The following is a 17,429-nucleotide window of genomic DNA, read 5'->3' as shown; positions in this document are numbered from 1 at the left end:
TTCCTCCCACAGTCCGAAAGAGGTGCTGGTTAGTTGCATTGGCCATGCTAAATTGTCCTCAGTGTATCTGAACAGATGCTGGTGTGTGGCCAGTAGAGGATTTTCACAATAATTTCATTGCAGTGTTAATGTAAGCCAATTGTGACACTAATAAAAAACTTCAAAATAAAAGCAAAATACTGCAGATGCTGGAATCTAAAACCAAAAGAGAAAACGCTGAAAAATCTGCGCAGGTCTGGCAGCATCTGAAAGTAGGGTAAAAAGTCTGACAACACCAGGTTTTAGTCCAACCTATTTATTTGATAATATACTCGCAAGCTTTCGAGGGGTTACCCTCTTCGTCCATTCACCTGACGAAGAGGGTAACCCCTCGAAAGCTTGCGAGTATATTATCAAATAAATAGGTTGGACTAAAACCTGGTGTTGTCAGACTTTTTACTGTGTTTACGCCAGTCCAACGCCGGCATACCCACATCATGAGCATCTGAAAGGAGAGAGAAGAGCTGATGTTTTGAATCCAGATGGCCTTTTGACAGGCCTGCCCAGACTTTCCAAATAAACTTTAAACGTGTGGATTGACACACTGCACCTGATTGCTGTAAATGTGGCACCACCCTGGGTATAGATGTGCAGAACAATTACTTCCTAATTCTTTAAGAATCATATAGCTATGTAACACTCAACAGCTTTTGCTGGAGAGACTTCCAGATGCCTGGCTCCCCTTTATGTGAAGAAGTGCTTCTGGACACCATTCTGTGGATAGCACAGTGGTTAGCACTGCTGCTTCACAGCTCCAGGGACCTGGGTTCGATTACTGGCTTGGGTCACTGTCTGTGTCTCCTCGTGTCTGCATGGGTTTCCTCCCGATACTCTGGTTTCCTTCCACAGTCCAAAGATGTGTGAGTTATGTTGATTGGCTATGCTAAAATTGCCCCTTAGTGTCCTGAGACGCATAGGTTAGCGGGATTAGCAGGTAAATACATAGTGATATCAGGGTTGGGCCTGGGTGGGATTGTGGTCAGTGCAGCCTTGATAGGCCAAATGGCCTCTTTCGGCACTGTAGAGATTCTATGATTCTTAAATGGCTGGCTGTTATTTTAAGGTTTGTTCTGGACACCATTCATCCAAGAAAATAGTTTCTTCCCACTAACCCTCCCAAATCCCTTCAGTCATCTTTTGACTCTCTCAGTGAACTCTGAAACTGCATTCTTGCTGCTGTACCTTTCCAGTGGTTGATCGACACACCTTTTAATCCAGTAGAAACCCGATACGGCGTCCAAGGGGCAGTCTATCAGTTGATTGACAACAGAATTGCCCAACGCAAACCGTAGATAAGCATCAGGTCCCGCCTCTAGGCTGATTGACTTCCGAATAATCCAATAGATACCGGAACCCTGTTAATGTCAACGCCCAGAGCTTGATTGACATAATTATTACCCAATAGAAACTAAACACGCCGCTGAGGCCGGCAACCTGGTGTTGATTGACATTCAAATGCTCCAATAGAGCCCAATTGCGTAGTACAGGTCCCGCCCAACGGTTGATTGACATCGGTATTCCTCAATAGAAATCGAAACCTGGGCTGAGGTCACGGTCAGGATGTGATTGACATAGAGATGAACCAATAGTAATGGAGGTACGGGCAAATGCCACGCCCCTCTAGTTGATTGATAGATATCTGATCCAATAGATATGCAGGATCGCAGAAACGTGCCAACTGATTGGTCCGAATGCGCACATGGGCGGAGATGTGCCGCGACTGGCGGAGAGCGGCCAATCGGTGGCGGGCGCTGACGGGGAGGCGGGCGCTGAGCGGCGGCGGGCAGACCGGGACTCGGAGGGGGAGCGGCGACAGTGCTGGCTGGGAGACAGGGATCGGCCCGAGGGCGGCAAGCGGAGCGGGCGAGGTAAGGCAGGAGCTGATCAGCACCGGGGCCCCGCTTGCCTCGCCTCACCTCCCGCACCCGCATTAACCGGGGACTCCAACACCCCCTCACCCCCCCCTCCAACCAGCCACTTGTCCCCACCCCGTCCCTCCAGGCACTTTCCTCCTCTCTCCTCATTCCCACCCCTCCCTCTCACCCCTCCCCCCCTCACCTTCCCCCCCCACCCCCCCTCCCCAGCCCCCTCCCCACCTCCCCACCCCCCCTCTCCCCCACAGCCCTCTTCCCCACCCCACCTTTCCCCAACCCCCCCTTCTCCTCCCCACCCCGCCTTCCCCTCCCCACCCCCCCCTTCCCCACCCTCCCACCCCCTTCCCTCCCCCCACCCCCCCTTCCCTCCCCCCATCCCCCCTTCCCTCCCCCCATCCCCTTCCCTCCCCCCACCCCTTCCTTCCCCCCCTTCCCCCCCACCCCCCCTTCCCTTCCCCCCCACCCCCCTTCCGTTTCCCCCCCACCCCCCCTTCCCTTCCCCCCCTACCCCCCCTTCCCTTACCCCCCTCCCCCTACCCCCCCTTCCCTTACCCCCCCACCCCCCTTCCGTTTCCCCCCCACCCCCCTTCCGTTTCCCCCCCACCCCCCCTTCCGTTCCCCCCCCACCCCCCCTTCCGTTTCCCCCCCCACCCCCCCTTCCGTTTCCCCCCCACCCCCCCTTCCGTTTCCCCCCCACCCCCCCTTCCGTTTCCCCCCCCACCCCCCCTTCCGTTTCCCCCCCCCCCCCCCCTTCGTTTCCCCTCCCCCCCACCCCCCCTTCCGTTTCCCCCCCACCCCCCCTTCCGTTTCCCCCCCACCCCCCCTTCCGTTTCCCCCCCACCCCCCCTTCCGTTTCCCCCCCCACCCCCCCTTCCGTTTCCCCCCCCACCCCCCCTTCCGTTTCCCCCCCACCCCCCTTCCGTTTCCCCCCCCACCCCCCCTTCCGTTTCCCCCCCCCACCCCCCCTTCCGTTTCCCCCCCACCCCCCCTTCCGTTTCCCCCCCACCCCCCCTTCCGTTTCCCCCCCACCCCCCCTTCCGTTTCCCCCCCACCCCCCCTTCCGTTTCCCCCCCCACCCCCCCTTCCGTTTCCCCCCACCCCCCCTTCCGTTTCCCCCCCACCCCCCTTCCGTTTCCCCCCCCACCCCCCTTCCCGTTTCCCCCCCCACCCCCCTTCCCGTTTCCCCCCCCACCCCCCTTCCCGTTTCCCCCCCACCCCCCTTCCCGTTTCCCCCCCCACCCCCCTTCCCGTTTCCCCCCCACCCCCCCTTCCGTTTCCCCCCCACCCCCCTTCCCGTCCCCCCCACCCCCCTTCCCGTTCCCCCCCCACCCCCCTTCCGTTTCCCCCCCCACCCCCCCTTCCGTTTCCCCCCCACCCCCCTTCCCGCCGATCCCCCCCCTTCCCCCCCGATCCCCCCCTTCCCCCCCGATCCCCCCCTTCCCCCCCCGATCCCCCCCTTCCCCATCCCCCCTTCCCCCCATATCCCCCCTTCCCCCCATATCCCCCCCCATCCCCCATCCCCCCTTTCCCCCCTTCCCCCCCATATCCCCCCTTCCCCCCCATATCCCCCATATTCCCCCCCCTCCCTCCCCCCCCCACCCCCCTCCCTCCCCCCCCCACCCCCCCTTCCCTCCCCCCCACCCCCCCTTCCGTTTCCCCCCCACCCCTCCTTTCCGTTTCCCCCGCCGATCCCCCGATCCCCCTTCCCCATCCCCCCGATCCCCCTTCCCATCCCCCCCGATCCCCCTTCCCATCCCCCCCCGATCCCCCTTCCCATCCCCCCCCGATCCCCCTTCCCATCCCCCCCCGATCCCCCTTCCCATCCCCCCCCGATCCCCCTTCCCATCCCCCCCGATCCCCCTTCCCATCCCCCCCGATCCCCTTCCCATCCCCCCCGATCCCCCTTCCCATCCCCCCCGATCCCCTTCCCATCCCCCCCTTCCCCCATATCCCCCCTTCCCCCCATCCCCCCTTCCACCCCATATCCCCCCTTCCCCCCATCCCCCCATATCCCCCCCATCCCCCCATATCCCCCCATATCCCCCCATCCCCCCATATCCCCCCATCCCCCCCCATATCCCCCCACTTTCCCCCCATATCCCCCCCTTCCCCCCATATCCCCCATCCCCCCATATTCCCCCATATCCCCCCTTCCCCCCCATATCCCCCCTTCCCCCCATCCCCCCCATATTCCCCCCTTCCCTCCCCCCACCCCCCCTTCCGTTTCCCCCCCCATCCCCCTTCCGTTTCCCCCCCACCCCCCTTTCCGTTTCCCCCCCACCCCCCTTTCCGTTTCCCCCCCCACCCCCCCTTCCGTTTCCCCCCCCCACCCCCCCTTCCGTTTCCCCCCCCACCCCCCCTTCCGTTTCCCCCCCCCACCCCCCCTTCCGTTTCCCCTCCCCACCCCCCCTTCCGTTTCCCCTCCCCACCCCCCCTTCCGTTTCCCCTCCCCACCCCCCCTTCCGTTTCCCCTCCCCACCCCCCCTTCCGTTTCCCCTCCCCACCCCCCTTCCGTTTCCCCTCCCCACCCCCCCTTCCGTTTCCCCTCCCCTCCCCCCCCTTCCGTTTCCCCTCCCACCCCCCCTTCCGTTTCCCCTCCCCACCCCCCTTCCGTTTCCCCTCCCCACCCCCCTTCCGTTTCCCCCCCCACCCCCCGTCCGTTTCCCCCCCACCCCCCTTCCGTTTCCCCCCCACCCCCCCTTCCGTTTCCCCCCCCACCCCCCCTTCCGTTTCCCCCCCCACCCCCCCTTCCGTTTCCCCCCCACCCCCCCCTTCCGTTTCCCCCCCACCCCCCCCCTCGTTCCCCCCCCCACCCCCCCTTCCGTTTCCCCTCCCCACCCCCCCTTCCGTTTCCCCTCCCCACCCCCCCTTCCGTTTCCCCTCCCCACCCCCCCTTCCGTTTCCCCTCCCCACCCCCCTTCCGTTTCCCCTCCCCACCCCCCCTTCCGTTTCCCCTCCCCACCCCCCCTTCCGTTTCCCCTCCCACCCCCCCTTCCGTTTCCCCTCCCCACCCCCCCCTTCCGTTTCCCCTCCCCACCCCCCCTTCCGTTTCCCCTCCCCACCCCCCTTCCGTTTCCCCTCCCCACCCCCCCTTCCGTTTCCCCTCCCCACCCCCCCTTCCGTTTCCCCCCGATCCCCCCCTTCCCCTTCCCCCTTCCCCCCTCCCCCCATATCCCCCCCTTCCCCCCCATATCCCCCCATATCCCCCCTTCCCCCCCATATCCCCCCTTCCCCCCCCATATCCCCTTCCCCCCCCATATCCCCCCTTCCCCCCCATATCCCCCCTTCCCCCCATATCCCCCCTTCCCCCCCATATCCACCCTTCGCCCCCCATATCCCCCTTCGCCCCCCATATCCCCCCTTCCCCCCCATATCCCCCCTTCCCCCCCATATCCCCCTTCGCCCCCCCCTCCTTCGCCCCCCTTCCTGCCCTCCTTCCCCCCTCCGCCCTCCTTAGCTGAGAATCTAATTTGGAGTGGTGCAGCATTTTACAGTTTCTCACAGATGGTCATCTGCTACCGTACTTTAATTCAGGTTGCTTAGCCCACTGTGTCCCTGTGAGAGATTGTGCACCCTTCTGCTTTTCCCTGTAGCTCTTCCGTCAATGGGAGCAGTTTCTCCCTGTTTACTCTGGCCAGCCTCCTCAAGCTTTTGAACATCTGTCAAATCTCCTTTGCATTGAGTTAGTTTATCCAGCATTTTCTGTTTTTATTATCTCTGATTTCTTGATTGCTTTGAAACTCTGTTCAATAATTTTCAAGACACATCCAATCGTCATTTACACACAAGAGAAGTTGAATTATGTGCCATCAAGATGTGATCCCTTGTGTATAGGTTGCTTTTTAATAGTTTCTGTGTTGTTAATTGGCGTGTATGTATTTTGGAAAAATTATCAACATGTAAACCTACTTATGGGATGCTGTTAATCCAGGTTGTTTCCAACACACCCACATGTAATCTCAGTGTTAACATAGTTAAACGCTCATTCCAGATGCAATTTAGGTTTGGCACATTAAAATCTGTACTGTTTCTTGCAGGTGATTTTGTGAACATTGTTTGAATGATTTGCAAACTCAGCATTTCACTTGACTGTATGCATGGGTTTTCTTTATTCAGTTCATGGGACATGGGCAATAAAAGCTGGCCAACCAGTGACGTTCTTTACTGCCCATCCCTAATTGTCCTTGAGAAGGTATTGGCGTTCTGCCTTCTTGAAAAGCCATGTTCTGTGGGTTGACCCACAATTCTGTTAGGGAGGGAATTCCAGGATTTTGACCCAGTGACTGTGAAGGAACAGAGATATATTTCCAAATCAGGACGGTGAGTGGCTTGGATGGGAACTTGCAAATGTATCTGCTGCCCTTGTCCTTCTGGATGGAAGTGGTCGTGGGTTTGCAAGGTGCTGTCTAAGGATCTTTGGTGAATTGTTGCAGTGCATCTTGTAGACTTGTGCATCTTGTACACACTGCGGCTACTGATTGGTGGAGGGAGTGGATGTTTGTAAATGTGGTGCTGATTATGTGAGCTGCTTCGTCTGGATGGTTTTGAGCTTCTTGAGGGTTGTTGGAGCTGCATCCATCCAGGCAAGTGGGGAGTGTTCCATCACACTCTTGACTTGTTCCTTGTAGATGGTGGACAGGCTTTGGGGAGTCAGGATGTGAGTTACTTGCCGCAGTATTCCTAGCCTCTGTAGCCACTGTGTTTATGTGGCTACAATTATAACCCCAGGGATGTTGACAGTGGAGGATTTACTAATGGAATGTCTCTATTGAATGTCAAGGATTTACTCTGTTGAATGTCAAGGGGCAGTGGTTAGAGTGTCTCTTATTGGTGATGGTCATTGCTTGGCATTTGTGTGACGCGAATGTTACTTGCCACTTGTCAGCCCAAACCTAGATATTGTCTAGATCTTGTTGCGTTTGAACGTGGACTGCTTCAGTATGTGAGGAGTAGTGAATAGTGCTGAACATTGTGCAGTCATCTGTGAGTATCCCCACCTCTGAACTTATGACAGAGGGAAGGTCATTGAAGAAGCAGCTGAAGATGGTTAGGCCTAGGACACTACCCTGAGGGACTCCTGCAGAGATGTTCCAGAGCTGAAATGACTGACCCTCCACAATCATCATCTAATGTACCAGGTAAGAATTCAACCAGTGGAGAGGTTGCTCCCTGATGTCCATTGATTCCAGTTTTGCTAGTGCTCCTTGATGCCACACATGGTCGAATGCAGCCTTGATGTCAAGAGCAATCACTTTCATCTCACCTCTGGAATTTAGCTTTTTTTATCCATAGAATCATAGAATCCCTGTAGTGCAGAAAGAAACTGGTCAGTCCATCTAGCCTGCACCGACAATCCCATCTAGGCCCTATCCCCATAACCCCAAAAATTTACCCTCCCTGACATTAAGGGCCAATTTAGCATGGCCGGTCCACCTAACCTACACACCTTTGAACTGTGGGAGGAAACTGGAGCAACAGGTTTGAACCAAAGCAGTAATGAAGCCAGGAACTAAGTGATCCAGGTGAAGTCCAAACTGGGCATAACTAAGCAGGTTATTACTGAGCAAGTGTTGCTGAGAGTACTGTTGATGACCCCCCTTCATCACTTTAGTGATGATATTGAGTAGAATGATGGGGCAGTAATTGGCTGGGTTGGATTTGTTCTGCTTTTTGTGGACAGGACATAACCTGGGTGATATTTTACATTGTTGGGTGGATGTCAGTGTTGTAACTGTGCTAATAGAGCTTGATGAAGGAAACAGCAAGTTCTGGAGCACAAGCCTTCAGTACAATTGCTGGAATATTGTCAGGGCTCATTGCTTTTATGGTATCCAGCGCCTGCAACTGTTTCTTGGTATCATGTTGAGTGAATCAAATTGGCTAGAGACTGTTCCAAGATGCCAGGGACCACTGGAGGAGACCGAGATGGATCATCTATTTGGCACTTCTGGCTGAGGACTGCTGTGAATTCTTCAGCCTTATCTTTTGCACTTAGGTGCTGGGATACTCCATCATTGAGAATGGAGATATTTATGGAGCTGTCTCCTCCAGTGAGTTGTTCAATTGTCCACCACTATTCATGACTGGATGTGGAAGGACTGCAGAGCTTGGATCTGATCGGTTGGTTGTGGGATCGCTTAGCTTTCTTTTTTGTAGTTCGACATGCAAGTAGTCCTGTTTGGTAACTTCACCAGGTTGATACCTCATTTTTAGATATGCCTGATGTTGCTCCCGGCATGCCCTCCTTCACTCTCCATTGAACCAATATTGATCCCCTGGCTTGATAGTAATGGTCGAGTGAGGGATATGCTGGGCCATGAGTTTGCAGATTGTGCTGGAATACAGTTCCGCTGCTGTTGATGGCCCACAGTGCTTCGCGGATGCCCAGTCTTGAATTGCTAGATTTGTTCGAAGTCTGTTCCGGTTAGCATGGTGTTACTACCACATAACAAGATGGAGGTTATTCTCACAACGAAGACGAAACTTCATTTCCACGTTTCATTGCGGTGATCACTCTTAACAGTACTGTCATGGACAGATGCATCCACAGCCGAGACATTGGTAAGGACTAGGTTACGTATGTTTTTCCCTTTTGATTCCTTCATCATTTGCTGCAGACCCACTCCAGCAATTATATCCTGTAGGGCCTGACCAACTTGAACAGTAGTGCTACTGCTGAGCCACTCTTGGTGGTGAACATTGAAATCCCCCACCAGAGTCCCTTGCAGCCCTAAGTGCTTCCTTGAACTGTTGTTCAGCGTGGAGGGTTACTGATTCATCAGCCAGTGGAAGACGGTATGTGGTAACCAGTAGGATGTTTCCTTGCCCATGTTTAACCTAAAGCCTTCATGAGACTTCATTGGGTCTGGAGTCGATGTCGAGGACTCCCAGGGCAACTGCCTCCTTTCCGTACACTGTGCCGCCAACTGTGCAGGGCCTGTTCTGCCAATGGAACAGGACATATCCAGGGATGGTAATGGCAGTGTCTGGGGTATTATCTGTAAGGTATAAGAACATAAGGGATAATGGCTGTCAGGTTGTTGCTTCACTAGGCTGTGAGACAGCTCTCTCAATTTTGGCACTAGCCCTCAGATGTTAGAAAGAAGGCCTTTTCAGGGTTGACAGGGTTGTGTGTTTTGCCATTGTCTTTTCTGGTGCCTAGGTCGATGCCAAGTGGTCAATCCGGTTTCCTTTTTATTGACTCTGTAGCGATTGATAAAACTGAGTAGCTTGCCAGGCCATTTCAGAGGGCAGTTGAGGGTCAACCACATTGCGGTGACTCTGGAGTTGTATTTAGGCCAGACCAGGTAAGGACAGCAGATTTTGTTCCGTCAAGGACATTAGTAAACCAGGTGAGTTTTTCCGACAGTGGTTTCGTGGTCATCGATAGACTCTTAATTCCAGATTTTTTTAATTGAAATTCTACCATCTCCTGTGGTGGGATTTGAACCCGGGTTCCTAGAATATTAGCTGAGTTTCTGAATTAATAGTCTAGCGACAATACAGCTAGGCCATTGTCCCCCCCCCGTCTTATTGATGTAGTCATATAATTGTTATGTTACTAGATTACAAATGTAAACACCTTGGATTAATATTCCAGCGTATGGGAGTTCAAATTACATGCTAGATTGAGAATTTGAATTTTTTTTTAATTCATTCATGGAACCTGGGAGTTGCTGGCAAGCCAGCATTTTTTGCCCATACCTAGTTGCCCTTGAGAAGGTGATGGTGAGGTGCCTTATTGAATTGCTGCAGTTCACGTGCTGTGGGTTGATCACAATGCTATGAGGGAGGGAATTCTAGGATTGTGACCCAGCAACTGTGAAGGAATGACAATACACTTTCAAGATAAGTGGCTTGGAGGGAAACTTGCAGGAGATGGTGTTCCCATGTCTCTGCTGCCTTTGTCCTTATGGATGGAAGTAATCATGGGTTTGGAAGGTGCTGTCTAAGGATCTTTGGTGAGTTGTTGCAGTGCATCTTGCAGATAGTACACATTGCTGTTACTTTAAAAAAGACCATTTGGAAACTGACCCTGGAGCTTTTGGAATCTTGTTAAAAACCAAACTGATGTAATTTAGGAAGGAATCTCCAGTCCCACATCAGTATGCCACTGCATTGTAAGGGATACTTGGGATAGCCTTGCCAGCAACGCCCATATCTCAATTACAGCATCGATTCAAGTTCCCACTATAACATAGGGAGAAAAATGAGACTTGAGGTTTAGACAGAGCAAATTGTTATCGTCAGCTATTAATGAAATGGATGTTTGGTGTAGTTGTTAAGATTTCATTTACCATGCACAATAGTAAAGCAGCTTTCAGGAATGAGTTGAATTTGATATTTTATACGTATATTTAAGACACAGAACTTGACAATAAAACTGTGTGCAATCAGAATAGTGAAAATGTCTTTTAGATATTTCAGATATGTTCAGAATTTAAATCCAGTTTTCTGTTGCTCTGGATCAAAGCTCAGGCTGTTTGTTCTGTTGTGCTCAGTGTGATCAGGCCTAACAACAGCATTGCCGTTTTTAAAAAATGGCCAAATGGATTATCTTTGCCCCCTCTTTTGCTGTGAGAGAATCTTCTATTGTATTTGATATTGCCCTGGTGTTCATATGACTTGAACTGTGAACTTTAATTTTATGATTACAGCATGGGCTGCCTGATATCGACTGACACCTGTGCCGCCGGTTCAATATGTACCGTTTCAATTCATACACCAGGTTTATCAATCTTTATAATGCAAATCACACAACTGGATATGAGGTCTCATAGGATTGTAGTTAATAAGTAACAAATAATTGTCTCATTTCAAAATCTGAATAATTATTGATCTCTGTGTACAATCAACTTTTGTCAGTGTGTTGTAGCTTGCAGCTTTTTGGCTTCTTTCTGGGTTATATGATTGTGTCACTCAACCCACAGACTGGGGGAGTTCAGTTAGTCCTACTTTTAGGTTCTTTCTCCATAAATGCTGCAATTCTTTTAAAATATTTATTCAGTTCTCTTTTAAGACCTTCATCGCTACTTTGAGCATCCTCATATTCTGTCTGCCAATTTGTTTTAAACGTTTGGCATGGATGGATTGTTAACTTTTTGAAGTTTAAAGTTTATTTATTAGTGCCGCAAGTAGGCTTACAGTAACACTTCAGTGAAGTTACTGTGAAAATCCCCTAGCCGCTACAGTCCGGCACTTGTTCGGATACACTGAGGGAGCCAGTGCACCTAACCAGCACGCCTTTCGGACTGGGGAAGGAAACTGGAGCACCTGAAGGAAACACATGGGGAGAAGGCGTACAAACAGTGACCCAAGCTGGGAATTGAACCCGGGTCCCTGGCACTGTGAAGCAGCAGTGCTAACCACTGTGCCACCCTACCAAGTTTCATCAGTTGCTTTTATCTTTTTAATAATGAAGGAACTCTATTTCCGGTGGCTCTTTACCAGGAATTTATGCTCCTCTGCACCAAATAGGAAATGAGACTCTTGGCCTCTGTCACTTTGCACATGTAAATAATCCAAGATAGGTAGGTATAAAAATACTGTATGTTGCAGGTGACTTTGTGTTACTGTATGTTAGATGTAAAATACTTACTTTTCTTCTATCTTAACGATGGAAAGTAGGAGCTAATGCACCACTGGTACAAGGAGGAGCACTGGACCGTGATGCTGATGGTGGAGAATGAAGAGCTTGTGTTTATACAGAGCTTGCTTGTGTGATAGGTAGGGCCAAAGCACTCCACACAATCAATTAGATTTTGGAGTGCAGTGACAGAAGCTATCTGAGCAGTCACCTAGACCCAGCAGCAGCAGAATGATTTAATTTGTTTTTTCTAATGATGTTGGATGATTAAGAAATATTGACTGGTCTACCAGAAGAACTTGAATGTTCTTCTTTGCAGTGTCACGGGGTTCTTGAACACCAACCTGAAAAATAGGGTCTCGGCTTACCAGGTTGTTTGGAGGATAGCCTCCCAAGTTATCAGCCAAATTTATGCACTGAAGTTCTTCTTGGGGCCTGTGACCTCCTGACTGGTGAGATTGCTGCCAGTTGAGCCAAGCTGACATGCATAGTGGCTACATTCCCTGGTTGCTCACTTTTGTCTTCCAGCAAATGAAGTCATGCTATATGTTTATATATGGGGCAGCATTATCAGCAGGGGATAGGAACTTGAATGTACGCAGCTGCTTTTGAAGTGACTAGTACCTGTAAATTGCATGTTTGCTTGTTCTAGGTGTTAGCTTAACTTTGTCTGGACACTGGCAAGAATTTAGAGAAACAAAATCTAATCTTTATCTTGCAGCTGTTCAGAAATATCCAATGAACTGAAATTTTAGCCACTGTTGCACTTCTGCTTATTTTGCACGAGTTGATGCAGTGTAGATGCTGTGCAGAGCCACCGATGACCGAATGTGTGTTTACATACAGCTTTGACAAAATTAACAATTTGACTTAAATGTTGTCATTCAAAGACTTCACTTTCAAAAGTGAACACTTAGCATGAACAAAAATATTTGCGTCTCTAGTTTGTCTAACTGCAAGCATTATCTTTATCTGAGACAGTCATATGTTCGTTTAAATTAACGGCATGATCTCAGGAGTTGACTATTTCTGTTGCTGATTCTTCAGATTCAATAAATACCGTGCCGAGAACAGAATTCTTACAAATTCTGACATTATGTACAGCTGTCTGGCGCCTTTGAGAGCACATATCAGGGTGACACGTTTAAACAATAGAACTATGTCGGAGAAGCGGGTTTGAAAGAACCAGTATTTTAGTAATACCAGACTTTAGCAGATCATGGCTGATCTGATTATAACCTCAGCCCCACATTTCTGCCTATCCCTGATAACCTTTCACTCCCTGTGCTTGTGAAAAGTCTTTCTACCTGTGCCTTAAAAATATTCAAAGACTCTGTTTCCACTGTCTTTTGAGAAATAAGACGCACAGCCCTCAGGAGGAAAAAAAATCCTCATCTGTCCTGAATGGGCGACCCCTTATTTTTAAGCCCCGAGTACAAGATCTTCCCACAAGTGGAAATGTCCTGTCCATGTCGATCCTTTCAAGACCCCTTGGTTATGAATGGGATGGATAGGATAGAGGTGGAGAGACTCTTCCCGCTCAAAAAAGACAGTAGGACTAGGGGGCACAGCCTCAAGATAAAGGGGTGGCGGTTTAGAACGGAGTTGAGGAGGAACTTCTTCACTCAAAGGGTGGTGAATATCTGGAATTCTCTGCCCGTTGAAGTGGTGGAGGCTGCCTCGCTAAATATTTTTAAGAAGCGGGTTGATGGGTTTTTGATAAGAGAGGGGATTAAGGGTTATGGGGAGAGGGCGGGAAAGTGGAACTGAGCCACGACAGATCAGCCATGATCTTATTGAATGGCGGGGCAGGCTCGAGGGGCCAGATGGCCTACTCCTGCTCCTATTTCTTATGTTCTTATGTTATTGTATGTTTCAATCAAGTTGTCTCACTCTTAACCAGGCAATCTTTTCTCATAAGACCAGCAATCTTTTCTCATAAGACAACTTGCTCAATCCAGGTATTAGCTTAATAAACTTTCCCTGAACTGCTTCCAATGCATTTGTCTTTCCTTGAACAAAGAGAGCAGTAATATACACAGTATTCTAGATGCCGTCTCACCAATGCCCTTTGGCATTGATGCTTTGAGTGGGTGGGAGCTAGGGGCATCATCGGGTGTGGACCCTCAAATCAGAAAGCTTTGCATTCTTGATGTTGTCGACTTTTTTCTTCTCGGCTGCTGAATTCAATTCCATTTTTCCAGGTTTTCCTGCTGTCATTACAAGCAGGCATCACACCTACTGTCAACCCATCACAGCCTTAACTGCTTAAATACCCTCTACATTTATTCAAATCCTTTCATTCCTTACATCGTGCTTTTTATTGTTTGATATTAACTATTAAGCCATCTCTTGAATTTAATCTGTCTTTGTCCTCCTCCTTTGTGTGTTTTGATTCCTTTCCATCTTCCAGATGCTCTGTTCCTTTTTAAATGCTTGTTCATCTGTAACATAAATAAGTCTGGTTTTAAAGAAGGGTTAATCCTGGCTTAGTAACTTACTTGTTCTCTCTAGGTGCTGACTGACCTCCTGAGTGTTTCATGCTTTTTTTTGTTTTTGATGTTTGAGAGATTGGTGTAGTTCATTGTTGGGACACAACTGATGGAATGCAATTCCTTTTTTCAGTATTGTACTTTCTGTATGTTTTGAAGTGATTGCAGACATAACAACTGAATGCTGTAGAATCTCAATTTTTGAACTCTCAGGCATTGACACTTGTAATATTTTGCGTCGTGTTTTGTGCTTTAAATAAACACTTGAAGGTCATAGGGAAGCAGTGGTTCAACAGAAACCAGTGATCTTCACACTTGGCTATTGAGGCTTTATTCCAGCTATTTCCAGTTAACTTGTTGGAGATCTTTGACTTCCACTGCTGAAAGAGTCTGAGTCACTCTGGAGGTATGTTTTCACCTTTGCAACTGTCTGTACAAGGTGAGTGGGGATAAGTTTCCTTGGAACTCAAAAGCGGCAACTTTTTCCATCCATAAACAATCAATCCTGTGGTCTCTTGGAGTGAATATGCTAGACCCAGGCTAGATTGTAGGTGGTTCAGCGCTGAAGGATAATGACTAATTATTCAGAACTGGGTCGAAAATGCCAAGGTCATTTTCAATTATTGATGACTCTTTCAGTGAAGTTACTTTCATTCCTTTAGTGATCGTGCAGTTCAAATCCAGATGCTAGTGGTGAAGTTATTGTGCTAATCCATTCTGTCAGCAATGCCCAAAAGTACTTGAAAGGTTCTTAGACCTTCTCAGTGAGGTTTGTTGTTAGCATATTGGTAGTCAGCTCCACAAGCAAAGAACTTCCATTTCCATTATACTCTCCAAAGTACCTTCCAGCCAATGAAATGTATTTATGGTTAGAATGTTGGAATGTGGCAGCCAATTTTCACACTTCAAGTTCTCAAAACAACATTGTGCTGATCATGAGATCTTAGTGATATTCTTTGAAGGATAAATATTGATCAGGACACTGGGAGAATTCCTCTGCTCTTTGGTCTGTGACATGGAATCTTTTATGTCCATTTGAGACAGTAGGGCCTCTGTTTAAAATCTCATCAGAAAGATGGGCAAGTTAGCACTACTGATTCTCCATCAATAACATTGAGAGAAAACACGTTACAATTGTATGTATCTCAGAGTCTGTATCTGCAAAGTTTTGAGTGTAGCTTAAAGGATATTTTTCCTTGTTCAGTTACAGTAGTTCTATTTGGTGCAATTAAGATCTGATTAATACTCAGTGGATTATGTTTCTGTCAACTATTTATAAAATATATTTTTCAAAAGCAAAATACTGCAGATGCTGGAAATCTGAAATAGAAACAAAAAGAGAATGGAAATAACAGCAAGTCAGGCAGCACCTGGAGGGGGAAAAAAGTTTACTTATTAGTGTCACAAGTAGGCTTACGTTAACACTACAATGAAGTTACTGTGAAAATCCCCTAGTCACCACACTCTGGCGCCTGTTCGGGAATTAATTAAAGAGTTAATGTTCCATGTCTGTGGGCTTTCGTTACAGACTTGAAATGTTAGCTATTTTTTAGTTACATGCTCTAAATTCAGATATAAGGAGCATGCTTTCAGAACTACATCAGTTATCATTACTTTTGTGAAGAACTGCAAAAGTTCTTCGTGGCTTCATGTTTTTCATAGCTTTGCTGTCAAACAAATATTAACAATTTTGGAGTATCTTGGCTAATTTTCGCAGTAACTTCATTGTAGTGTTAATGTAAGCCTACTTGTGACACTAATAAATAAACTTGAACTTTAATTCATTGTCCCAAATTATGTTCTTGCCAAATAATAGCCTGAATTGGTATGTTTTCTTCCATTAGTGGATCACCTGTGACATTATTATGTCAAGTTTTTTTAATATAAAAGGAACAGAGCGTGACACCATGTTTGACATAATATTATTCTGTGTAAGGCAGAGCTGAGGATAAATTTAAGTAATTTTAGGGTCACAAACTTTAATTGCTGGAAATAGGAGTGGGTGAATTAGAATGTAACTGTCCCTTTTGTAAGTTCACGGTTGCTGATAAATTCTATAGCGAGGTCAGAAAATAAAAGCAAGAAGTGAGTGGCTTAGTATTCTTAAATACTTCAAAATGACTAAGAAATTGAGTTTTGCAGTAATTTGAACCAAACAATGCAAGTGTCACAGCAAGGTAGGGATTTACTATTTTTTAAATTGTTTTATTAGATAATTTTAGTTAAATGATTGAATCGATTTGCATATATGTGCACTCTTGTCTGCGCACAATTCCTGTCAACTTAACATCAAAACTCTTCTATCCACATTCATGAAGAAACTGCCCAGTGTTAGTTTACCTGTCCTCCCTTTTGCAAGAGGGTGCTGCAGTGGCATCACTATTCAGAGGGTGTAATTACAATGTGACAGGTTTACATAGATGGTCTTGTTAATGTGGATGTAAAAATTTATAATGGCAATATGTACAATGTTGGCAGACATTAATGTGTGACATCCAAAGTGTGATTAATATCCTTTAAAAAAATAATTTCTGAACATTTATTAAAGTGGTAAAGTAAATGTATGGCATAAAGTAAAGGATGCCTTTTATTAAATCATGTCTTCCACGTTATGTACTCTTGCTGCTGAGCCGCATGGATTTATGAAAGTGAAACTGTGTTGGAGCAGGCTCGAGTGGCTACATTGCCTACTCTTGCTCCTAATTCTTATATTCTATTTCTGACAAATCTATCGAATTTTCTTGAGCACCTAGGTGGTAGATGTGATGTGGATGTGGTGTATTTGGATTTTCAGAAAGCTTTTCACAAAGTCCCACGTAAGAGGTTAGTGTGCAGAATTAAAGTGCATGGGACTGGGGGCATGGATTGAGAATTGGTTAGCAAACAGGAAACAATAGTAATAAATGGATCTTCTTTGAAGTTCCAGACAGTAACGAGGTGGGTGCCGCAGGGATCAGTGTGTGAGCCCAGCTATTCACAATACGCATCAATGATTTGGATGAAGAATCATATGTAACATCTCCAAGTTTGCTGATGACACAAAACTTGAGGGGGAAGATAAGTGGTGAGGAGGATGTTAAGAGGCTTTAAGGTGATTGAAACAAGTTGAATGAGTGAATAAATACGTGGCAATATAACGTTGCTAAATGTGAAGTTATCCACAATGGCCAGAGAAACAGAATGGCAGAGCATTATTTAAATGGTAATAAACGGGGAACGTTGAAGTTAGAAGGGACTTGGGTGTCCTAGTGTGTCAGTGAAAGCAAGCAGGCAACGTAAAAACTAGAAGCAGGCCATCTGGCTCCTCGCACCTGCTCCGCCATTCAGTAAGATCATGGATGATCTTTTTGTGACCTGAGCTCCACTTACCCACCCTCACCATAACCTTTAATTCCTTTACTGTTCAAAAATCTGTCTACCTTTGTCTTAAAAACATTC

The 17,429-nt window shown here is 48.2% G+C and overlaps 1 protein-coding gene across 4 annotated transcripts in view; it reads left to right on the top strand.

Annotated features, from left to right (window-relative positions):
• Positions 1–1,812: 1,812 nt before the first annotated feature.
• The window catches only part of far1 (fatty acyl CoA reductase 1), a 108,261-nt gene continuing 92,644 nt past the window's right edge, over positions 1,813–17,429 (top strand). For 3 of the 4 annotated variants that reach the window (XM_080190039.1, XM_080190040.1, XM_080190037.1), the window contains exon 1: positions 1,813–1,907. The gene's annotated coding sequence lies outside the window, so the exon portion shown is untranslated. The remainder of the gene's footprint in view (positions 1,908–17,429) is intronic. The other variant, XM_080190038.1, reaches the window with a different exon arrangement.

The sequence above is a fragment of the Carcharhinus amblyrhynchos genome, chromosome 6 (assembly GCF_965287045.1).
Source record: "Carcharhinus amblyrhynchos chromosome 6, sCarAmb.v2.hapA, whole genome shotgun sequence".
Taxonomy (NCBI): domain Eukaryota; kingdom Metazoa; phylum Chordata; class Chondrichthyes; order Carcharhiniformes; family Carcharhinidae; genus Carcharhinus; species Carcharhinus amblyrhynchos.
The sequence above is the reverse complement of the archived record's forward strand: the minus strand, read 5'-3'. Positions and strand labels throughout refer to the sequence as shown.